The sequence below is a fragment of the Sturnus vulgaris genome, chromosome 1, assembly GCF_052056855.1.
Source record: "Sturnus vulgaris isolate bStuVul1 chromosome 1, bStuVul1.hap1, whole genome shotgun sequence".
Lineage (NCBI taxonomy): Eukaryota > Metazoa > Chordata > Aves > Passeriformes > Sturnidae > Sturnus > Sturnus vulgaris.
Genome location: NC_142243.1, coordinates 28,470,517 through 28,493,813, shown reverse-complemented (window position 1 = coordinate 28,493,813; position 23,297 = coordinate 28,470,517). Strand labels below are relative to the sequence as shown.

General features: G+C 35.6%; 1 protein-coding gene across 1 annotated transcript in view; it reads left to right on the top strand.

Moving 5' to 3' along the window:
* Nucleotides 1-9,000: 9,000 nt before the first annotated feature.
* The window catches only part of DGKB (diacylglycerol kinase beta), a 377,865-nt gene continuing 363,568 nt past the window's right edge, over nucleotides 9,001-23,297 (top strand). The window contains exons 1-2 of the mRNA XM_088162387.1: nucleotides 9,001-9,078; nucleotides 16,531-16,586. The gene's annotated coding sequence lies outside the window, so the exon portion shown is untranslated. The remainder of the gene's footprint in view (nucleotides 9,079-16,530; nucleotides 16,587-23,297) is intronic.

Genomic DNA, 23,297 nt, shown 5'->3' with positions numbered 1-23,297 from the left:
TTTAACTTTAATCTCCTAGTTAAGCATGGTTGAAAAGCATTTGCACGTTTAGTCATTATAAAGGGTACTTGCATGACAGAAATGTTTGTGTTGGTATTGCAGCTGCTCACAAACCACGTGTCCGATTTACACACATATAGTGAAATTTTTTTTTACTTCTCAAGTGCGCTAGTGTTGCAATCTCTGCATGAACATGCATGCTGTCATCAGAAATATTACTTTGATATCAAGAACAGTCTTCAGGGGTTACACTTGATTACGTTTTTTCTCCTCAAAATGCTGGTTTTCAATATAGTAGTTTCATGTCTAAAAATGTCCTAAATTATTAAGTCATTCAGTACATAAGAAAGCACACAAAGGTGCTTACAGTCGTTGACTTTTATGAACTTTCAGGATCTCGGGGTGGCTACCTCCAGCAGAACAGAATTAGACAGTTCTGGCCATCTGCTCCATTTCACCAGCATCCTTCAGCACTCACTAGATGGCTGTGTATCCTTATGAATGCTTCTTTGTAAAGTTTCTGGGAGTAGTAGCAATCCACTCACCATTTGAGGGTTTTCAGGAGTAGTGCTCATTCCAGTACACGGCTTGCTTACTTTCCCATCCTGGTCATCTTTCTTTAACTTTGGCTAAAGCGACCCTTGAATTAAACTAGATTTTTCAGCTATAAAAACCTGTTGATCTCTCTACATCAGGTTTTAAAATGCTTCCTCAACCAACCTCAAAAATCCTCCATCAAACAGAATTGAATATGCTGGCTTCTCAGCGGGAGTATTCTTTTTGCATATTCATTGTTTGGAAAAGAAAAATAGCTAATTATAGCTCTTTATCATCTAATATCTCTACTGTGGTGGTTTTACCAGCATAGAGAGGAACACAAAATGAGGCAGTCTTCAAACAAACATAAAACCTCTTGAAAGCAAACTGATAACATGAGTTTATAAGCTGCATTCTGAGAGAGTCCTAAGTTAAATATCTATATCTGGATTGTGCTCTCGTTGAGTTAGTGCAACCTTATACAATTTATAACCCTGCTTGTTAACTGAGCAGCTAAAGCAGTTGAAGCCTTGTCATACTCAAGAAGCCCAAAGACAAATGCATTTCATTATTGGCTGTACTAGCTACTTAAAAAGCAGCCACAAGATACTCCAAAATAGAAAATTGCTTCTAGTAACTAACCCTTGAAACATGACACTTCAGTTTCCTTCTAAATTTTTAAATAGTCTTTTTCTTATTGTATATATCAACCTCCTTTCTTTTCTTTTGTCATAAATTCTTCCCTGAAGTCATATATTGAAGCAATGGATTCCACTTCTAAATTTAGGTGAGGGGAAACGAGTGTTTCTCCTTTTTGTTCTTTTAAGCATATAGTTTTGTTTTATAAAACAGAAGTATACAGCTTTCAATATTTGTACATTTTTATGTATCTTCTATTCTGCTTTGCCATACTGTTCTACAGTAAAGTCCAAATATACTTAGCACTCTCCCGATATGAATATATTTCCCTACTTTTATTAAATAATTTTAGTCTAGATGGAAAATGTTTTTTTGGATATTAGTTGGACGCTAGCCATATAAGCATGTTAAACAGGTGGACTGAATATTATACCATTGACTGACATCATATTAATCTCAGTTTTATTTACTGTTCCTCTTTTTACTTCTTAATGTCTGGTATGTTGTCACACTCTCAGTAGATTACTGGGTTTTGAGTCTAAAAATCACTCATAGTTGTAGAGTTAAGATACTTAGCCCTGGTCCTGCATGCTTGACTTTAAAGAGGACTGGACAATCACCAACCATATATAAATTCAACAGGGGAAAATGCCAGATTCTGCATCTAGCATGGGGCAACCCTGGATGTATGGACAGACTGGGGAGTGAAAAGGTGGAGAACAGTGCCACAGAAAGGGACCTGGGGGATCCTGGTCATTGTCAGGCTGAACAGGAGCCAGCAGTGCCCTGGAGCCAGGAGGGCCAGCTCTGTCCAGGGGACATCAGGCACAGCATCACCAGCCAGGCAAAGGAGGGCATTGTCCTGCTCTGCTCTGAGCTGGGGCAGCCTCACCTCCAGTTCTGGGGGCAGTTTTGGGTGCCACAATATAAAAAAGACATTGAGTTGTTAGAGAGCATCCAAAGAAGGGCAAGGAAGATGGTGAAGGGCCTTGAGGGGAAGCCGTGTGAGGAGTGGCTGAGGGCACTTGGTCTGTTCAGCCTGGAGGAGACTGAGGGGAGACCTCACTGCAGTCACAACTTCCTCATGAAGGGAAGAGGAGGGGCAGACACTGATCTCTGCTCTGTGATGACCAGTGACAAAAACTGAGGGAATAGCCTGACGTGTGTCAGAAGAGTTTTAGGCTGAGTATTAGGAAGAGGCTCCTCATCCAGAGGGTGATTGGACACTAGAACAGACTCCCCAGGGAAGTGGTCACAGCACCAAGCCTGACAGAGCTCAAGAAGCATTTGGACAACACTCTCAGGTTCATGGTGTGACTCTTGGAGATGGTCCTGTTGCCAGGCCAGGAGTTGGGCTCAGTGATCCTTGAAGGTCCCTTCCAACTCATCTGATTCTGTGAATATACTGCCTCAAGAGCTATTTACTATCATTCTGTCTTATTACTTAGGTTAAGGGTCTCTACAGCTCCTTGATTTTATTTGTTGTTTTTTTTTTTAATTGGCTATTTGTTTTTCTGTTGGCTTATAGTGTAACTGTAACAATGATTAGATTAATTTCCTAATGCTCATCTATTTTTGCATTCTGAAACTCCTAATTAATTAGAAGGGCAGAGAACCCTTGTGTCCTTGAGACAAATAGGACACCTTAGCTCTTCAAATTATATTAATATAGAATACTAATATATGATGACTCAATGTTATTTTACACAGCCAAAACTTCCTTCTGTAATTGCAGCAGTGGGTAGGATTACTTTTGAGATGAGCCACTTTCGCCAGTTCGTTTATATTGTACTTCCCCAACTTCCATATTGTCAGAAATACCACTTTTGTCTCTGTCACTAATAGACTAAAAGAAGATAAAAGCTCTCTTGTGAAATGCATCAGAAGGAAGAGAAAAAATAACTTAAGTATCTTTTCATATGAACATGAATAAAACAAGCACTGGGAATGGAAGCCTTAAAAGGATAAAAACCATTTAAATCTAAATGTTAGGTTTGAGTTTAGTAAATAACTAAACTTCTACATAACGTAACAAAGAAAACATCTGAGATACGTGAAATCATAGGTAGTCATCAGAAAATAAAAAAGGACCAGATTTGAAATTTAGTTCAACTTTTTTGTTAGTATGTGCATCACAATGAGTGTGGTTAAAGCTGGAGTTGGAAGTGAAGCTGTCGTGTGTGATGCACTGGAGTATAATTGAAAGGATTGAATGGTGGGTTAGAATCAGTGGTTACAGCAGGAAAAGCAGTCAGCTGTCTGATGTGTGCATGTGTTCATGCTTCAAGCTTTAATAAAACAGTAGGGAAACACCATAGGTGTTCTCAAGTATGCTGCACACAAAATTTCAATAGAAAGATATGCTTGATTGTCACTCTGAACACTAGCAGAGAAGACTGAGCAAAAAGATCTGGTTTTCAGTCCTCCATTTAGAAGATGAGTCTTTAGGTTGCCGTCTTGTCATACTCTGCTTGTCAGTTCTGTCTCTTTCCAGTTTCTCAAGCTTCCCCCACACAGAGTGTTTTGTGAGCATGAACTGCTGTTAGGTTGATCTTTATAGTCTGAGATACCTGTCCTGAACTCTCATGTTGCCTTGCATGTGTTCTTGGCAGTGTATCCATTGATTCATGAGGGAAAGGAACCATCATCGTGGTTAAAGAACTGGTCCCAGACCCAAAAGCCGTTTGTCTTCTTGTACTTCATTACTCAGGTCTTACATTTGGTCTAGAAATGGTGACAATAGTGAGCACTAAAGGCAGTATAGCACAAATAAAACCAGCCTAAATGTACTAGGACTGCAAGGAGCCAGTGTTTGTCAGTGTTGTTTTCTTGCATCCCAGCAACAAAAACCTGACAAGCTTCATCATGTTATGTCTGGCTTATCATTTAAATTGAATCACAACTGAAAATATGTTCGTTTGGAATAAATTCCTCTCTTCAGATATGGGTACTAAATTAAACATGAACAGTGGAAAAGTCTAGTAATCCTGTTACTAAACAGCAACATTAGTAATTGAAATGATCTAGTGGGTACACAAGACTATTTAGTCATTTTAAGAGACCTGGAATAGTCTGTTTTAAACCTATAGTTACCAGAAGCAGCTGGATCTACCTTAAGATAATATTCCCATAGATTCATCTTTGCCCTACAAGATTTTTTATCTACTATCTATTTTCTCTAGTCTTGTAGTTATCTCTAGTCCAACATTTGACTAGAGAATTCCCTCTTATCATGTAAAAACTCAAATGTATAGGAGAGAGGTTATATCCAAGTACAGGTTAGCTGGCTGGTGACAGAGGCCTCTGGAACATAAGGCAGGGATTTGAAGACACCTGCATATCTTCACTGAGCTTGAGGAGGAAATAATGTGTTTTAAAAACTAAATGTAAGTCATTCATGTCTATGATACAATGTTGTAAATAGAAATTTTCTGCAAGGAACAGTCTAAATCAGGTTATATACCTAACACAAAAATAGTAGTGCATTAGCTGTGTATTTTAAAGAAGCTATATGGACCCTGTAAGTATTTGCTGTGGTGTGGTATGTTGAGCAATTTCAGGGAGATGCTGTTCAGCATCCTTATCAACAATAATTATGCACGCTGTCATACCTGAACTGTGTAGCCATGGATTAGAAAGGAATTTATCTAAAATAAATCAGTTCTGGCCATTCTGTATATGCCCTGATTGTTGAAATAAACCATGGGATGGTAAGCATTTTATTTCGTTATTGAGATGTTTTGCAGTGAGCAAGATGACAAGAGCAATTTCACCTTTTGAAAGCTAAAAATCTGGCCTCTCATAGCTATTATAAACCCCAAGCAGATAGATTCTCTTCTTCAGCACACTGACCACAGTGTAGCCCAGTGGGCTTAGAATACTGTATAAGATTTAAAAAAAAAAAAAAAAAAAAAAAAAAAGTTGTATTTAAGGTAAGTGGATTCATATGGATGTGCAATATCAGTTTCCAGTTCTGGATGACTATAAATTCACTGGCTTTCTTGGGGATCAGTGATATAAAATTATATGAGATCGATGGGGAATTTTCATTGAAACAGAACTGACTTGTACTGCAATTTCTTCATTTGTTTTCCTATGCCATTTATTTCTGCCCAATGAGATTTCTTAAGTGGACTTGTTTTGATTAATTTATTTTAGACTTATCATCTTTATTAATATCAGCTTTTTTGTAAGAAGTTCTTATATGATGTTTTAATATTATGATTTAATAAAAATTACAAGGTCATGAAGGTCAATAAAAGGCTGTGAGGAAAAAGCTCCATGTTCTCTGTCTGTTCTTTAATTATAGACATTATGAATATCTAGGAGAGCAGGTACCTTCTCTGCTCTGATTCATTATTCCATATTTCAAAAGCTATTATTTAGATTCTTAAATATATATTGCTTAAGAAATGTCCAACTTTATTATTTGAAAATAGACACTTTTATATAACCAAAATATATACCCATTCACAAATGTTTGCTTGCAAAACTGTGGATATAAAGCTTACTTGAGTTTAAAAAGGAATAAGAAAATAGATCTCCACATTAAAAAGTGCATTCAAGTTACCTTTGTGTTATAAAAAGATGTATATGATCATCCCCCATTTGTTTCTTGCAGAATTGCAGCACATTAATGATCTTCAAGGGTTTTGTTGGGTTGTTTGTTTTTTTTCAGATATTGCTAATGGTTTATAATTAGAGTTCTGGAGCCTGCAATAAATACCTTTTTCTTTTTCCCAAAAGATAATTAAGAGTATCCCAAAACAGGACTGGTAGAAGGACTGCTCTATGATTAAATTGAGAACAGAACGTCTCTTCCACTACACTTAGTTTTGTATTAAAACTTGATAATGATCCTCATTTACAATAGTGATACCCAAACTAACCATATGGACAGAAAGAGATGAAACGTGCCATGTGAAGAAAACTTAGGCACTCCTGGTTTTAATGTAATAAAAGATGCCACAACTATTTCTGAGCTTCTACATTTTGTTGCTTTAGCACCTTGCTTAACCTGAATGCTAAGCTAAGTTGTAACAATTCTTTATAAACTGGGGTTTTTCCTACACTGGTCACCTAGGAGGCTTGCTGTCTGATACTTCTATGTACTCTTGAAACACAAGTCAATTTTATTTCAACTAATGTAATTTATTCTGAACAAGTCCGTTTAGATGTGCTTGTTACATAGAAAACAAGCGGTTTCAGCAAGGAAGACATGCTAAAGATTTAAGTATTAAAGTATCAGTGAAAGCTCAGGGAACTTATGTTGTCCTGTTTAGGTTTCCTATTATTTTCACAGTTGTTCTTATTACTTTGAAGAAAATTTTTTTCTAATATCACATAGTGTTTAAAAGAGATCATGTGACTTTTAATGCAGTCAGAATAATTTCAGGTCAGTACTGAGCCTCTGTCTTGTATTGTTCTGTAAAGGAATGGCATGTTATATAATGATAACAATGAAGAACTCAGTGTCAGATGATTAAGAGGAGCAGCTGGTAGATGTTGTCTCTCTGTTGGCCTTCTGGATGAGTAATTGGCAAAGGAAGGTATCAGCTTTGAAGAACAACTTTAAAAATAACTACTAAAATATTCGAATATTTATAATGCTATCAACGTTTTACAATTTAGTAATTTTGAAATTTTTAAATAATGTTTTTTCTCTTGTCAGTTTACTTTATAAGGAAATAAAACTTTTGTTGTTGTTGTTTTGTATCCTTAATGCACTCCTCAGAATATTTTTTCACAATTTGCATGGTTGAATCAGTGTGGCTGGTTTTCTACTTAAGCATATGAATACTATGATGTAAATACACCTGACTCTGTGCCAAGTACCAACTCACAGGACAAGACTGATCTATTGCTTATCCTTTATAATATAGTTCTGGTCAAATTTTTCAAAGCCTATAATATAATAATTTAGGGATAGTCATAAAATGCCTGAGGCAGTCAGGCCTCCCATTAACTGCTGCTGATAGCAAAGAGCCTAAGTCTTGTTTATCAGGTAGTGCAGTAATTGCATTTCAGAATAAAGGGTAGCCTTTCTGCTGAGCATAACCTTAAAATTAAATGTGGCACCCAAAGCACTGAAACTCAAACTGTTCTGTGTGTCTTTTTTTAGGAACATCCTGAGAAAAAGGCTGTGGTTTGACCACTTGAGAGTAGCTATTGAAGGAAGTATTGACAGTAGCCACTGTTCCTTTGTGAACATCTATATTCTTAGTTTAAAAAACATTTATTGCTTACAAAGTCTTTGATTACATTTATTTGGCTAATTATAGATAGTAGTAACTTTTCTCCTCTAAATCTACTACCTGAACATTTGACTGAGTGTAGTATATATGAATCCATATTTATTTATGACAGGATGAGCTTTTTAAGAGACCTGGGCTAAATAATTTGTCTGTTTGAGATAACTATAGATAATGGTAGAAATAACTAATGTAGGTGGTAGTTAATGGGCAGCACCTTTGGGGGATGAGTGATCCCAAAGATGTTTGTATGGCAAAGTGAATTACCTTTCAGGCTGTGTGAAGTACATCTGACTAACCTGAACAACAGACCTAGTATGGCTAATATTAAGTGATAGGAAATGAAGCTTGTTTCTAAAAGTTATCCCAGTTTTCTGTATTTCTCTTTTTTCAATTGTGGCTTTTATTTCAAATGTTAGCAATTACAAATACATCAAATGTTCATATGGGAATATACTGGGTTAATTTAGTAGTAGAATGTTATTTCTTTTTTATTTAGAAACTAGAGAGATGTATTGGATTAATTCCCACTTAATGTGTTGAATAAAAAAGGAAAAACAGGTGGTGTGGTTCAGGATTCAAGCTATCGTTTGTGAATGTTAACATCAGAAAACATTTTTTTTACAGTCATTCCACTTGAAGGAAGAATTTGAAATTAACAGCAAAGTTTGTCATTTATTGTCTGAAAATTATTTATATTGTCAATAAAGAACACAACAATTAGCACTAGTAGTTTGCTGCCTTGGCAGATTAGATTGATCAGAGGTGAACTGCAGCTTTTTCTTACTTTTAGTGAAAAAAATGTGGAGTATACACTTCATGTCTTGGGAACTTATATGATTGTATATCATGTAGCAATAACAGAAAATGTGAAGTTTCAGGAAGGTGACAAGTTGTGGGTTGAAAATGGCTGCTATAATAATGTGAAGAATTATCATGAAACAGCAGGATTTTAGTGAACATACAGAATTTTCCCAGAAAAATATACTTGAGACTGAGAATATATCACCTTTTTCTAGGCAACCATTTTCTTTTCCTTTTGTATGTATGTATAGTACTTTATACTGTAAATAATCCTTATTTGAAAAAATATATGAGTATAGAGTCACAGAATCATACCTAGGAGGTCTCTCTGTTCTACTAACAAATAACAGAGACTTTAATTTGTAGAAAGAAATTTTGTAGTCAAACTTTTTTGTTTTGTATTCTTTTAGTTTTGTAATATTTTAGTTTCAATATTTTTTGTTTGCTTGCTTTTTTTAACTAGGCTGCTTACAACCACAATAATTAGTGCAGTCACATTTGAATTAAAGAATAGTGCAAAAATAAATTATCTAATGAGACTTGAAAAGGAAGTCAATACAAAATACACTCAGGAATCAACGCTGGTGTTGTCTCCAGAAAAATTGCTGTACTGATTGTCATGAAGTATATTGATGTCACTGTCACTATGACAACATTGTGACAAGAACTAGACACTCTAGGCTACCTTGTAAAAAGGATCTGTCATCTATTTTTTTTTTTTTGTTTAAAAAGTAATAGAAATGAGAACCTCCCCCCAGCACAGGGTTTCATTTAAGGTTAGATGAATTGTTACAGGCATCGGATCAAGGTATTCCTGAACAAGTGACAAGCTAGCTTTTCAAGACAGGTAAGAACAACATATTTCAAATATAATATGCTCTTACTTTTCAACTAGTAAAAAGAAGAAAAAAAAATTATTCTCTCAAATAGAAATATTTGTATGCAGAAAACTAATGTTTTGATATATTTCTCAAAAGTATGGCATGATTTTATATCCAAGGATGCAGGAAACATTTGGAAGTAGTGTGTGTGTAACGTAACTTATGAAAAGGATGGGGTTTTTTTCCTGTGTGATTTTTTCTGCTCTTTTAATTTAAAACAATCTCTCCAACTTTATGTAATTCTGCTTTTATGTTATTTTAATGAAACCACAGAATCTGTGGTGTGCTGCACTTTTTCTTTCCTTTTTTTTAAACTATATTTTATCACCCACAGATATAGTTTATTTTCTCATTGTGTATCTGTGTGATCTCTACTGCCTCACTGATTTTAATGTTTGTGTCTTCCCACATCAGAGGTACTACTTGGTGTCAGCATAACAGCTTGAGAAAATTGCACTCTCTGGAAATACTACAATATTAACAATATTTCCTGTGTTAATCTACATGTTACTTTTTTTTTCTGTAAATATGATCATCAACTATAGTTGATGCTTATTTATTTATTTATTTATTTAGCAGTTTAAACCAACATGATATCAACATGGAAAAGCGCCTAGATAAATTTTTCTCATAAATATTTGAATTTCTAGTAATTCCTAAGCAGACCATAAACTCCTATGGAAAGTTTTCATGTTTGCTTTGCTATCGTTTAACTATGCAAGTCTAAATGAGAAGATTTATTAAGGGCTGGCTCTCTTGATCTTGATTTCAGTTGAAAGTATTAGCTGGTCTTGATTTCTAAACATTGATAAGATACCATTTAAGACAAACACTCATCTTAAAATCGTCATTACTTCAAAATAACATTTTAGTCATTTATCAAATACAACATCCTGATATCAATAAGAATAGTGATGACTTTATAGGTTTCCTTTTTACATTGATAATTATTTTATTCCTCGATTGCTCACCAGGTGAGACTAATTTTATTGGAAAACTAAATAAATAAAAACGTTATTATTTAGCTAATATATATTCCTGGGACATAACAAAAAATAAAATGTTGAAGCAAGATTTTGTATGTAAAGTTTGAGGACAGGAGTATGTGTTCAGGAGTTAAAAAGCAATCCCATGTGAGGGGAAAAGCTATCAGGTTAACAGCAATAGTCATTATACCCTCAGTGCTTATTATACTAAGGTCAAAAAAAACCGAGTGAATTTTATCACCTAAATAGAGGCTTGAAAAGTTTCTGTAATGTTGTGGAGCCCAATGCACATGCTCTCAAAAAAACAAACACCAAAACAAACAAAAACTTTCCTCCTCTACATCCATCAAAAAAGGGAATAGGTCATCTGCTTTTAAAATAATTGTCCTGATATGTTGAGCAAGTTAGCTGCTATCTTCTAAGCCATATAAGTTCATTTAGGTTTTCTCAATTGCAAAGTGTTAGATTACTTACTTTAAAAGCATTTTAAGCTTGGGTGAAATTTCTCTTGAAAAATACATGTTGAAGAGCTGTAAATTTTCACACCATAATTTCATTTAACAGTGCAGTGCAATGTCAGTGGTATGAACATACACCCTTTGCATAAAGGGATGAAGTAGCAACCAAGAAGGGAGATGGTGTGGTCCTTTGGCTCTCTTTCCCTCTGTACTGTATCAGATCACACTAAAATGCCTTGTGTCTATCTAGAAGTGAGTTATGAGAAAACTTCTCCTCATCCCAAATGCACTTAAGGCTCGGCTTTAGCTGAAAGATCTTATCCCAGTAATATGGGTATATGCTCAGCAGATGGATTCTAGGTGCAAGTGAGGTAGGAAGGCATGATACTGCAGGAGCTGCCTTTTCCCATTAAGAACCTGAGTTAAAAGCAGGCTGGAAGGCAGGGCCCAGAGAGGGATGGTGAATGTTGCCACATCCAGTTGGGAGATGGTCTCTAGTGGGCTTCCCTGGGGCTCAGTGTTGGGAACAGTCCTGTTTAATATCTCTACTGATGATCTGGACAAGGGATTGAGTGCACCCTCAGTACGTTTGTGAAGGACACTGTTGGGTGGGAGTGTGGATCTGCTGGAGGGCAGGAAGGCTCAGCAGAGGGGTCTGGATGGGCTGGATCAATGGGCTGAGGTCAATTGTATGAGGTTCACCAAGGCCAGATGCTGGGTCTGCACTTGGGTCACAACAACCCCAGGCAGTCCTACTGCCTCAGGGAAGAGTATCTGGAAAGCTTTCCAGACACTAGGAGAAAGTGACATGGGGTTACTGGTGGACAGACATCTGAACATGAGCTCCCAGTGTTCCCAGGTGGCCAAGAAGGCCAATGGCAGCCTGGCTTGTATCAAAAATAGTGTAGCCATCAGGACCAGGATACACTGCAATGATCATTGGTGAGGCCACACCTCGAATCCCATGTCCAGTTCTGGGCCCTTCACGTCAAGAAAAATATTGAGGTGCTGGAGAGTGTCTGGAGAAGGACAACAGAGCTGGAGAAGGTCTGGAGCACAAGCCCTGTGAGGAGCAGCTGAGGGAGCTGGGGGTGTTTGTCCTGGAGAAAAGAATGCTTAGGAAAGAGCTTATTGCTCTCTACACTGCCTGAACGGAGGCTGTAGCCAGGTGGGGGTTGTTTTCTTTTCCCAGGCAGCCAGAGACAGGATATGAGGACGCAGCCTCAAGCTGCACAGGGGTGTTCAGGTTGAATATCAGGAAGAATTTCTTCATGTAAAGTATTGTTAAACATTGGAATGGGCTTCCCAGGGAGGTGGTGGAGTCACCGTCCCTGGAAGTGTTCAAGAAATGACTGTATGTGGCACTTTGTGCCATGGTCGAGCTGACAAGATGGTGATCAGTCACAGGTTGGATTCAATGACCTTGGAGGTGTTTTTCAATCTAAATGATTCTATGTTTCTGTAGAAAACCATTCTGCAGCCAGCAGAGGCTGGGGGGTACATTGGCAGGTACAGGACAGAGAGACTGCTCCCTCTGACAGGACAAGTTGCCATCTTCTATTTCTGGCTTCAGAAGTTTCCAAGTCCAATTTCCTTGTGCTCCATCCTAAGTGAACCATGTTCCATTTCAGCTGTATTCAAGCCTTGTGTCCTTTGGACAAGAAAATATAGTTTTGACCATGTTGTTGAAAAACCCAGAACTAGTTCTATCACTATATGATTTTACTTCTGAAAGAGGTTAGTTTAACTCTGATGATCCTTTGCTATATAAAGTTTGACAAATCATATCTGGTTGCAACTGACAGGCAGTGGGATTGAGGCCTTATTAAAATTTAAATCCTTTTTAAAACTTGCTTTGCTTTCTGACCACTAAAAGAGATAATTTATTAGCTTTTTCATGATCAGTATAAATGAGAAAATAATGTACTTCATGTGCAAGTATAAATTTTGATTTTTGAAAAATAGTTGCATTAGTGGAATGACTGCATTATACAGCTGTGTGATCTCAGTTTCTGCTCATGTTTTGAATTCTGTTAGAGCTTATAACATTTTTATGACTTAGGTACTGGAACCTTCAGTACTTTAGAAAAGAATAAATATTTGCAAAAAAATGTGGAAGAGCCCGGCATTTTCAGACCCAGATTTAAGTAACTATACCTATCAATTTATAGTAGTGTAAGCAGCTGTTTTGGAAAATATAAAGAACAAGTTGTAGTCAGCACTCGCGATGATGATTAGTTATATTGTATATTCTGTTACTTAAAAATATTTTGTAAACAATGCAAAAAGGATTGATATTCAAATTAATTAATATTAACCATGTGCTTTTAGAATATAATACAAATGCGAAGCTAATTCCTTCACTAGTGTTTCAAAATAAGCTGATTTTGCATTGTTTTGAATAATGTTATTCTCCATTTCTTCAATTTCATATTTTAAGATCATATTAAGAGGTATAAATGTGTAAAACAGCATAGTTCTGCACAGCACCAGTGTAGGACTGGTGCCTTTTTAGCAAGCATTTTCACCTGCTGAGTATACTCTAAATGGTAGTTTATGTTCCTCCCAGAAAAGATGATTTACTGCTTTTAATCATGTAAGTGAATGCGCATGAGGGAATGAAGCTGATTCTGTTATTTCTTTCACACTTCAGGGGAATTAGCGAATCCCAAAACCACTAAATAGCAAAGTTTTAAGCAAGGACATCATACAGATTCTGTAGATACTGCTGCAAGCTGTGATAAGTTTATGAAGAATCAGTCTGAACTTCAGTAACCTATAGGTAAACATCTTGCATAATAATAATTAAAAAAAACTTAAAAATACCCCAAACAAACAAACAAAAGCATATTAGAAACCCCAAATAAGAAGAGAGGAGAAACCTCAGTACATGAATTACACCAATAAAAACACTGGTTTGATAGTTTTAAAAAGTGGAATAATAACAGAATTTTTTCTGCATTTACAATCGTGCTTTTGTACAGCCAGCCACGTTTATTTACGCTTATTCTGTGGGACATCTCTTCCTATGGATAGTTGGTAAGTGGTGCGGGTTTTTTGCACTGTGCTTTTTTGGTGGTTTTTTTTTTTTTTTTCTCTTTAGATGCTGACTGGTTTTGGGGGTTTTTTGTTGTTTTTGTCGAGGAGTTTAGATTTAACTTTCGTGACATATGTCTTGCTGATTATGAATTATATATTTATGTATTTTGTTATTTTTATACTTTTTGCTGCTGAGGAATGTTTTAAAATAACAGTTTTATTTGGAATTTAATTTTTTTGTGTGGCAACTTCAATTTTAAGTTAATCACATCTTGGCATTAGCTTGGATCAGCCTTCACATAACAATCATCCACAAAGGGGAAATTCGAAGTTCCCTTTCAGATTGCTTTTAATACTCTTCCATGATTGCCTCTTCAAAAACAAATGGGAAGATGATCCTCTATTTCAATTTCCCACTCAGCCTTGGAGTAGATTCTTTCAACATGGTGGATACTTCAGACAAATCTGCACTTTTTCAGAGAAGTAGTTGAGAAAGGCATGACATTTCTTTTACAGATGACAGATTTGCTTCTAGTGTTCTTTTTTTCTGAAATAACTGAGTGGCTAAAAGAGAAAGTATTTTTCCTTGTGTTATTATATTCTGTTTTGATCTGACATCTCCTCCATGATGAGATGGAGGCGAGTGAAACTGAGCATTTAAAAAACATTTGCAATGTGTAATGGAAAATCTGAAAAATCAGAAATAATAGCTAAATTATCTGTTGTTCTGGTTACAAACAAAGGCCTTTGTGACACAAATGTTTTGTGTGCTGCAGGAATACTGAGACTGTTGCTGCCTGCTGGGAAGTACAGACAGATGAGATCAGATAAAAGATCCCAGTGAACTTTGCATTTAATCAGAATGTGGATATGTAGTATTGTTAGACAATTTTTCTTTAGAAAGGAAGAACAGTTATTCTAGGTATTGGTGGGTTAGTAATTATGGGAAAGTCAGAACAAATGGTCAATAGATACACTGGTAGACTGCTGCTTGTCTGCTTTGTACAGTCCCTTCTTTTATTGCTTCTGTCTCAAAGGCTGTGTTGTCAAAGCCTCCAAGCTTGTGTTGTCTTGAAATGTCATTGCAAGGAGTAGTTAAAGCCTGAGATAATGGTGAACACTGTCACTGTGCATCTGTTCCTCAGCCCTTTGGTGTGGTGGTGTGCCTGTATACAGCCCTCATCCAGAGGGTGGGTCCCTTGGTGGTTTGTCTCTCCAGCACTGCTTGTGAAGTGTGAAAAGGTCGCTCAGTCAGATTTAAATAATTATTTCTGCAGCACAATTATTTTGTGGTATAAATCACATCACACACTCTCCCTTTCTCGAGAGAAAATATCCAGGTAACATCAGTAATACTGACAGTAGATATAAAGGCATTCATAAATAAAACAAAGAAATCAAATAAGTCCTTTTATTTTTTTAATAATTTTCTGATTCCTGTTGTCTCAGTGCATATAAGCAGAAGTCTTCCCCAATATTTATGTCTCCTCCAAATCTGAAAAATAATGATTGATGTAAGCTATATTGCTACTGATCAATCAGTGCAAAATCTGCCACATGACACATGACAGAGATCATAAAGAGCCTTCCCATAACTCAGTCCTGCCAACACTGGCCTCTTGATATTATTGCCTTTTTAGAGATATGTACTTATTAACACTATTTAAATCCAGTATATATCCCACTTTAAGAAATGGTGAGATGAATTTTTAATTTATAAATAATTTTTAAATAATAGCAATGAAAAATGTATTTTGAAGTAGATTGTGTTTTGAAAATATCTGATAACTTAAAATTTATATGGTGCCTTACAGGTTTAAAGCACTGTGTAAGTACTAATTAGTTTTTCACTTCTAGCTTGTAGCTGAACAACACACCAATTTTATGATATGGAAAAGTGGGAGAGCAAGGATTAACAATGTAGTGTAACATTCCAGACACAATTTTAGGAAATGCGTTCCCAAAGCTTTCACCAGCCATACAGGATGCACTGATTCTTAGATTACAATTTTGACTATAGTCTTGCTATAAAGGAACTGAAGCAGAAATGGTATAAAATATTTAGCATTCCTTCTAGGAATTGTTAGTTGTAAGGGAACACTTATAATGTATTCTGTGTTGTGAGCTATGTGGGTTGGTTATTTGTGTGGTTTGGGTTTTTTGAGGATTTTTTTCCTGATTATTGAAATAATATCATTTCATCAGTTTAATCAATGGCATAGCATGATAATAAATAAATAATAAGAGTGACTGTGTTTGGTGTACTATCTTTCAGGATTTCTTTCTAAGTGGATACAAAGGTCTTTGGATGGTCTAATTACTGTAAATGTGAGTTAAATTCCTGATTGATTTAATGAATAAACTTTTAGGGATTTCTGTTTAAACATGAGCTTGCTAGCCAGGCAGGCTGCTAGATCTTTTTCCATGTTCAGTCAACTTTATATATATCAATTTCTATGAATTGTTAAGGAGACTTTTTTAAAACTTTAGCTACATGCAATTTTTTCATCTGTGAAAATATTTTTACAGAGTTGTTGTAGAAATAAGCCATAATTAACTGACTTTTTTTTTTTCCAAAGGAAAGCCTCTTTCAGCTTGAATTTCCTTTTTTTGTGTTTGATTTTTATTTGTTTGTTTTTTCTTTAAAATTTTACTGTGTAGTGTGAGGTAGGATACATTTCTACTGTACTATATTTCAGCTTGGTTGTCTAAAACGAAGAATCTGGAAATTACTGAACAGTGTACAAGTCACTTATTAAATTATCTCATTGCTAACAACAGATTCATTGTGAACACATTTTATTTGCTTTCTGTGTTAAAAAAACTATATCAGAAACTAGGGGTATCCAAACTGTGGTCAATAATGGATACCCCAGTTTGTGATCCATCAAGTTGCAACATATCTCACCCCTGCTCCAACCTTTCCCTCTCACAGGAGAAAATTACTACAGTCTTTCCCACCCGTATCACAGCTACATGGTGGCAGCTCTTGTAAGTCCCTTAACTATCTAAAACTATACATATTTTCTGTTATTTATGCTGTTTATGTATACATGTGAAAACTGTTATAATACATTTAGTTATCTTGCACATTTAAGTACATTAATTTAATGTGAGTATATTTTAAATGTAATGGTAAATTAACACCTTAGTTCATAATGCAGGTGTCTATGAATTACATGCTCAATGTTTCCAGTTTTGCCTGTTTAGTTACAGTTGGTGAATGAAACTACTGAGAAGAGTTAAGCTTTGCCATTTTCCATTAAGACTTGCACTATGTTATAAGCCAGTCTCTTTTAACAAAGTCATTCATCACAGCAACTCCTATGGTATAATTTTATCCTATATATAACCTATGGGAAAAAAAATGTAGTGAAGCACATCAAAGCCTTTATTTGAAACAGGTAAATACTGGTAACTTCTGATCTGCATCCCTCCTGCTTCCCGTGGGGATTACTGCTGGAAGTTTTCCTCTGAGCTGGTATCACACAGAGTAGTCTCCTTGGAGAGCTGTGCTTTGTTAGGGAAGCATCCAGGCACTGCAGATGTTAGCTGCTGTGTTGCCCTCAGGTGCTGCCTGGCTGAAGAAAGGGCTGTGGCAGCTGCTGTGATTGCTGCATTGAGTGGCTGTGGGGCACTTAAACAGAGCTTCTTCCAAGCAGACCTTTGCAAAAGTAAGGATCTTGGAAATTACAAGATTATGGGATTACAGTGCTCTCTCTATCTGTGTTTTGACAACTTTTATTTCATGAAATTACAGTGAAATCCAAAAATAAATTTTAAGGGAAAACCTGTTTTGAGATGGGAGTTTTGATTGGAGTATGACTTATCTAAACTGACAGGTGTCTTTCAGAGGGTTCTGAGCTTCCCTCTTCTGCTGCAAAAGCAGAGAGAATAATAGTGGGTTGAATGTATATTAATATGGCATGTAATACATTCTTTGTGACTGAAGAATGTCAGTATTTAGAATTTAAATGAAATACTAAAAATTGGGTGAACGGATGCAGCTGGATTGAGTAAACTAATTAGGGAAAACCTCTGGTCAGTAAATAAAGTACTTTTCACCTTTGAAAAAGAAAAATACTCTGCAAAAGCACCAGATAAATAAGCATAACTCCAAATTGAAAGGCCTCAAAGTATCTCAAAAATATGATGTAGTCAATAAAAAATTGATGGGAGCTTTAAAGTAGAAATTATTCCTGTATATGCATGACTAAATATCTTTTCCGTTAGAAAATGGAAAAATAAATCTCATAAAGGTTTGCACTACCATGACATGGTAAATACATCTTCTCTAAAACTGTTGTGAGAGTTCTGCAATATTGGACAAAAGTCCCAGCAACAAAGTGAAAATACCAGAGGAAGATTTGAACCACAACTCACACAGAAAGAAACCAACCTTTACATTGCAGATTATAGGAACCCACAAAGGTAAAGTACAGAATAAGATGTGGCACACATGATCACTTTAATGTCGCTTTCATTTTTTCTCCATTAAAGTAAGACCTAAGGCTTGCCTGATGTTCTGAGATCCAAGTTCTTCATGGCATTTCTTACTGAAGGCTCAGAAATGAAAACTGAAGAAAATTGAGACAATTGCATGCAATTTTTAGTTGTGCTGCTTCTTTTGGCAATTTCTTGCTCACAAGAAATTGATAAATTCCAAAATGTGTTGGCAAGAGGAAAATAAAAGGGTAAAAGTAGTATCAGATGGCAGAGCATAAAAGAAAAAAAGGTAAAAATATCACTCAGAAATACACTTACACAGATATTTGAGAATGAGAATGATGAGGTAGCATTGACCTCGATATAAAAATAATAATAGTGTGTGGTTTTTTTAGGCTTAAAGAAATCTTTTGTTTTCTACAGAAATTATGGTGATAAAGGAATGTTGGAAGAATATTTGAAATTTATGTAATTAGAAGCATATAATTTAAATATGGACTGTAAAATCTGTGAAATACATAGAGCCTTTAATTTTATGAATTCTGATTGTAAAGCATATGCACAAAATTACAATAGGTTGACATAATATATGGGCTCTTAAATAAACATAGAATCTTAAAAACAATTATAAAACCACAACATTATCAAAATGTCAGCCATCTACAAAGTAAGAAAAGTAGAATAACTCTGATTGTAATATTCATTAGATTATATTATATTTGTATTTATATTACATTTAATGGCTAAAGTTTTGAGGGGTTTTTTGGCTCATCAAATTTATAAAAAGAAGAGCATGTTTTCTTTATTTTGTTTTGATTTAGGAGTTTATATTGATAAAGTAGCCATTTAAATGAAAAATAGTAGTAAAAATAAACCTAACGAACCCCTTTCAATTCACAGAGAAAACAAACATACAACATCCTCCTCCACAGTTGGTTTTGGATAGCTTCAGGTGTTGCTGTCTGCCAACATGAATAGTTAACATCTTGACAGCTTAAACGAGGAAGAACTGAAAAATTAAAATAAGCAAAACTTGAGTGAACTTGAGAAAACAGTGTTTACCATAGGTACTATTGTCAGATCCAGTCAGTTGTTTTCCCTCATATGTTTTGCATTGAAATTAATTTCTTTATGACAGAATATGTGGATTGGGGTAAACAGCCTGGATGTTGCACTGTGTTCAGTTTGTAAACCTTGGTGATGCTCTAGGCCTGATAGACAGAAGCTCAACCAGTATGCAACCTGCATATAAGAATAAATGTTCAGCAGTACAAAAGGTAAAAAATTAAATACACAACCCCCCCACTCCCCCAAGTTTTAAGCAAGGATAAGTGTGAATACATATATGGTGATGCTCAGTGCATCTGGTGGTTGCAAAGGAATTGAAAATACTTAGTTATTTTTGGTGGCACTGGGCTCCAGTTCCAAGCAAGGAAAAAGTGGACTTTTGCACAGAATAGGGTGGCATTGTGGGAAGACTGCCTTGAGCCTAGGAGGTTTTTAGAGTTTCTTCGTAGGAAAGTTAGTTCTCTTAATGCTAAGCTGCTGTGAAAGATTGAAGTTAAACCCTCCTTTTGTATTTTCTTAGCTGAGTGTTGTAAAGTAACTTCACCAAGGCCAGACTATGCTGGGTACATCTCTAAGGGGCTTAACTGCATGGTGTTTAGATCCTAAACAGCTTTAGGTTGATTCTAATGACGATAAAATGCTCCAAAAAGGCAGTGATTTGACTTGAAGTGCTTAGGGACATAACTCTCCTATGTCAAGGTGCAATGGACACAACTGAAATAGCAGAAATTCTGTTTAAGAAGATTCTTTCCTCTCAGGGTTCTAAACACTGGTATGGCTTGACCAGGGAGTTTGTGGAATCTTCAGAGAGAGACAAAACTCCAGTGGACACAGCCTTCAGTAACCTATCATAGCTTCAGCAATCCTGTTTGAGCAGGATGTTGGGCTAGATAACCTCCAGGGGTGCCTCCCTGTCTCAGTCACCCTGCACTTCTGGGTTTTGTGTTGCCTTATGCTCCTAGAGTAGACAGAATTTAATCATGTATAGAGGAAAGAGTAAGAAACACTATCTGACAAGAATTTCACAAGATCTCACACAGTGAAATGAAAGGTGGCATTAGAGGTGAATCATTCACATACTTGAGATATTTTAGCCAAGATATTTCTTCAGAGAGAAATTGTGTAAATCAGAAATGAGAAAAAAAGTGTACAAGAAGAAAGAACATAGAACCTTAGTAATATTTAGAGGTAGCTTTAAATGTTTAATTCTTTTTCAAGGCATAGAGGTAACAGAACTTTATAACATTTAATCCAAAACATTATCTATAGAATTTCAATAACATTATCAGGATTTCAATTAAAAACACCCAGAAACATACTGAAAATTTATCCTCAAAAACTACAGGATGCAGTAACATTACTTTAGAAGTGTGTTAATTTCCAGTATGCATATTGTTGAGGAATGGGAACAAGTTCAATATTTTTACAGCACATTACCTAGGCCAGGTAAACATACAAGATTCTTGAATATTCCCTTAGGTTTTAGGGTTTTTTTACAAACAGAGCAAACAAAAGAGATAGATTTTCAATAGTGTTTGTGCATCAGTAGCTTTAACAAGTGAATTATTTCATTAAACAAAACGAGCTGTGAAAAACAAACTGAAATTTGATTCACTATTTGTCATTGCATAGAACTGCAATCCACTTTTCTCCAAATATTGATGAGAGAAAATTAAAGGGCTCTAAATCTAAATACCGTGTGTTAGCCACAGTAATATGCAACTTATAGTCCTGTACTCTATGTGTATCTGAGGGGTAAAATGGTAGAATAAATGAGCAGGATTTTCTGCCCTCTACAAACATGTTTTTATGCTCTTCCCAGGCAGCAATTAATAGTTTGCCCTGAAAATGTCTGTGACTTTTTAAAGTTATACATTTATCTGGATGCATGCATACTCCAAATAAACAAAGATGACATCAGTGTTTCTGACATACAGAGGAGCCTGGATGTAGTCAGCAGTAAATAGATATTGTAAAGTAAAAAATGTTTCTCTTCTGTTAGATTAAAATATGTTATTTAACAGGAAAAATGAAGGCTTAGACTCTATGGAATTTAAGATGTCTTTTGCTATTTGCATTGTGGTAAAACCAGGTATTTTTCTAGTTGTGCATTTTGGTATGCTGCATAATTCTCTGAATCAAAGGAAGAACTCCATGGAAAAAAATGTTAAACATTCCAAAGACGTATCCCTTAAAAGCAAAAATAAAAAATCTAAATCAGTCTTGCAGTGGAAAAAAAAAATCTTTACATTAATTTTTTTAATCTAGAAACTAAATGAGTGCTCAAAATAATTTGGCTGTTAATAACAGCTGCGTGTCTCTGTAAGTATAAGCAGAGTCCAGCAAAGAGACTTCCTCAAAAGTTTTGTGTTGGAAAAGAAAAAATGAAGATGTACTGTTCATCCCACTTTTTGTACTACACAAATGTTCCAGATGTAGGGTAGAGGATTGCTGCTCACCAAACAGGGCTGATTTTCAGGTAAGTTTATCATGTTTCTCCACAAAAGATGCCCTCTGCATACCAAGAGTCGTTTCAGAAGGAGGATTATATCAGCCAGTACTTGGTAGTTCAGACAGCAGGCAGCAGGATAAACTTGCCTTTTCCCAGATCTTGGCACCAACTGGGGTGATGGACACAGTGAGCACTCTCTGCAGCACTGACACTGCTGGCACTGGAAAATTAAACTCCTGGACGCTACTGCAAGGAGAGACTGAGGGGGCAAGTTATAAATTTTACTGGGTTTGTGGAGAGGAAGAAATGTTCAAAAGAAGTTGAAGCATTATTTTTTCTTCAATCAGCCTATTTTCTTCAGCTAGCTCTGGCCTCTAGGTCTCAGAATACAGAAACAGATGATCCTCTTGCTTTATGCTTTAAGAACTTTAATCTTCCTGCTGATACTGTATATTTTATCCTCGATGTTAACTTCAGTGTGAGAAATACTAATGGTTAAAATGTATGGGGTAAAAGAGATTAGAAAACTGGAGAGACAGCAAAAAGAGGAACAAAGCACCGGAGAACAGCTGAAAGGCCAAAAAAAAAGAGCTTCACAGCACCTTGGTTTTAATGTTGTCAGATTCCCTGTCTTTGACTATGCTCTCCCAGTAAGAAATGTATATTTTTATTCAAGGGATATACCTTGTAAAAGAAAAGGCTGAGTTGTATGTTCTGAATAGCACAAACAGCAAGTTATATAATGAATTCTGTTTAAAATTTTACAGGTATAAAACCACTTCAGTCAAAGTCAGAAAATAAGGCCCTCATATAATAGAAAAGTCAATTTTTGATGATTCATGTCACTGGAGTTGCTTTTCAGGGTTGACAGGTCTGAAAGACATATTCTGGCTGCAACCTTGTCAGACAAAACCACTGAAATGGAGGAAAAACACTATCAATGGAATACTAATGTTTTCTTTTCCTATATGAAGTTCACGTTTCCTTAATAGTTGTGAAATTGTGTGGCAGTTTGCTATTCAGTGTCCAGTAGCATTCATATCACCAACTAAATATTTCTCTCTTCTTATCTAACTGAAGGATGTTAGACTTTTTTAAAATAGATTGATTGTGATTGATAGCATAAAAAATATCTTCACAGATGCTTTTGAGAGCTTCCAAAGCTGCTTCTGCTTTTGTGTCAAAATGTCATTCCAAAGAGCTAACAAGAATTAATTTGGTAGCATCTCCTAGTTAAAAATTGTTTTGATGCTCTTGTAGAAAAAATGGGTTGAATGTTAGCTAACTGTTTATAAACTTCACCAAGGATTGGTAGACATAAGAAACAAGATTATTTCAGTCCTGAAGAACCTTAATTGAGGTATTCAATTGTGGTATTTAATTGCTTCACCTTTCAAAAGCTCTCAATTCTGAGAATCGTATGTTCTTGATGCATTTATTTATTTATCCTCGGTTTTGAGAAAGATTTTATTTATTTTTAGTTATTACACAGCCTATTCTTCAAGTGTTTTTTACAGTATTATGTAGACTATTTTCCATCAGCACTGTAACTACAGTGCGTGTAGAGAAACACAAAATTAGATGAGGAAGGAAAATAAATTATGTGTCAATACTACACTAACTTTGGATCCAATTATTTTGAAAACTTCTGCACATCCATTTTATGAAATATATTTATACAGCTATGCGTATTATTTGTTAACTACCAGTGAAGGCTAGAAACTCTGCAAGGTGAA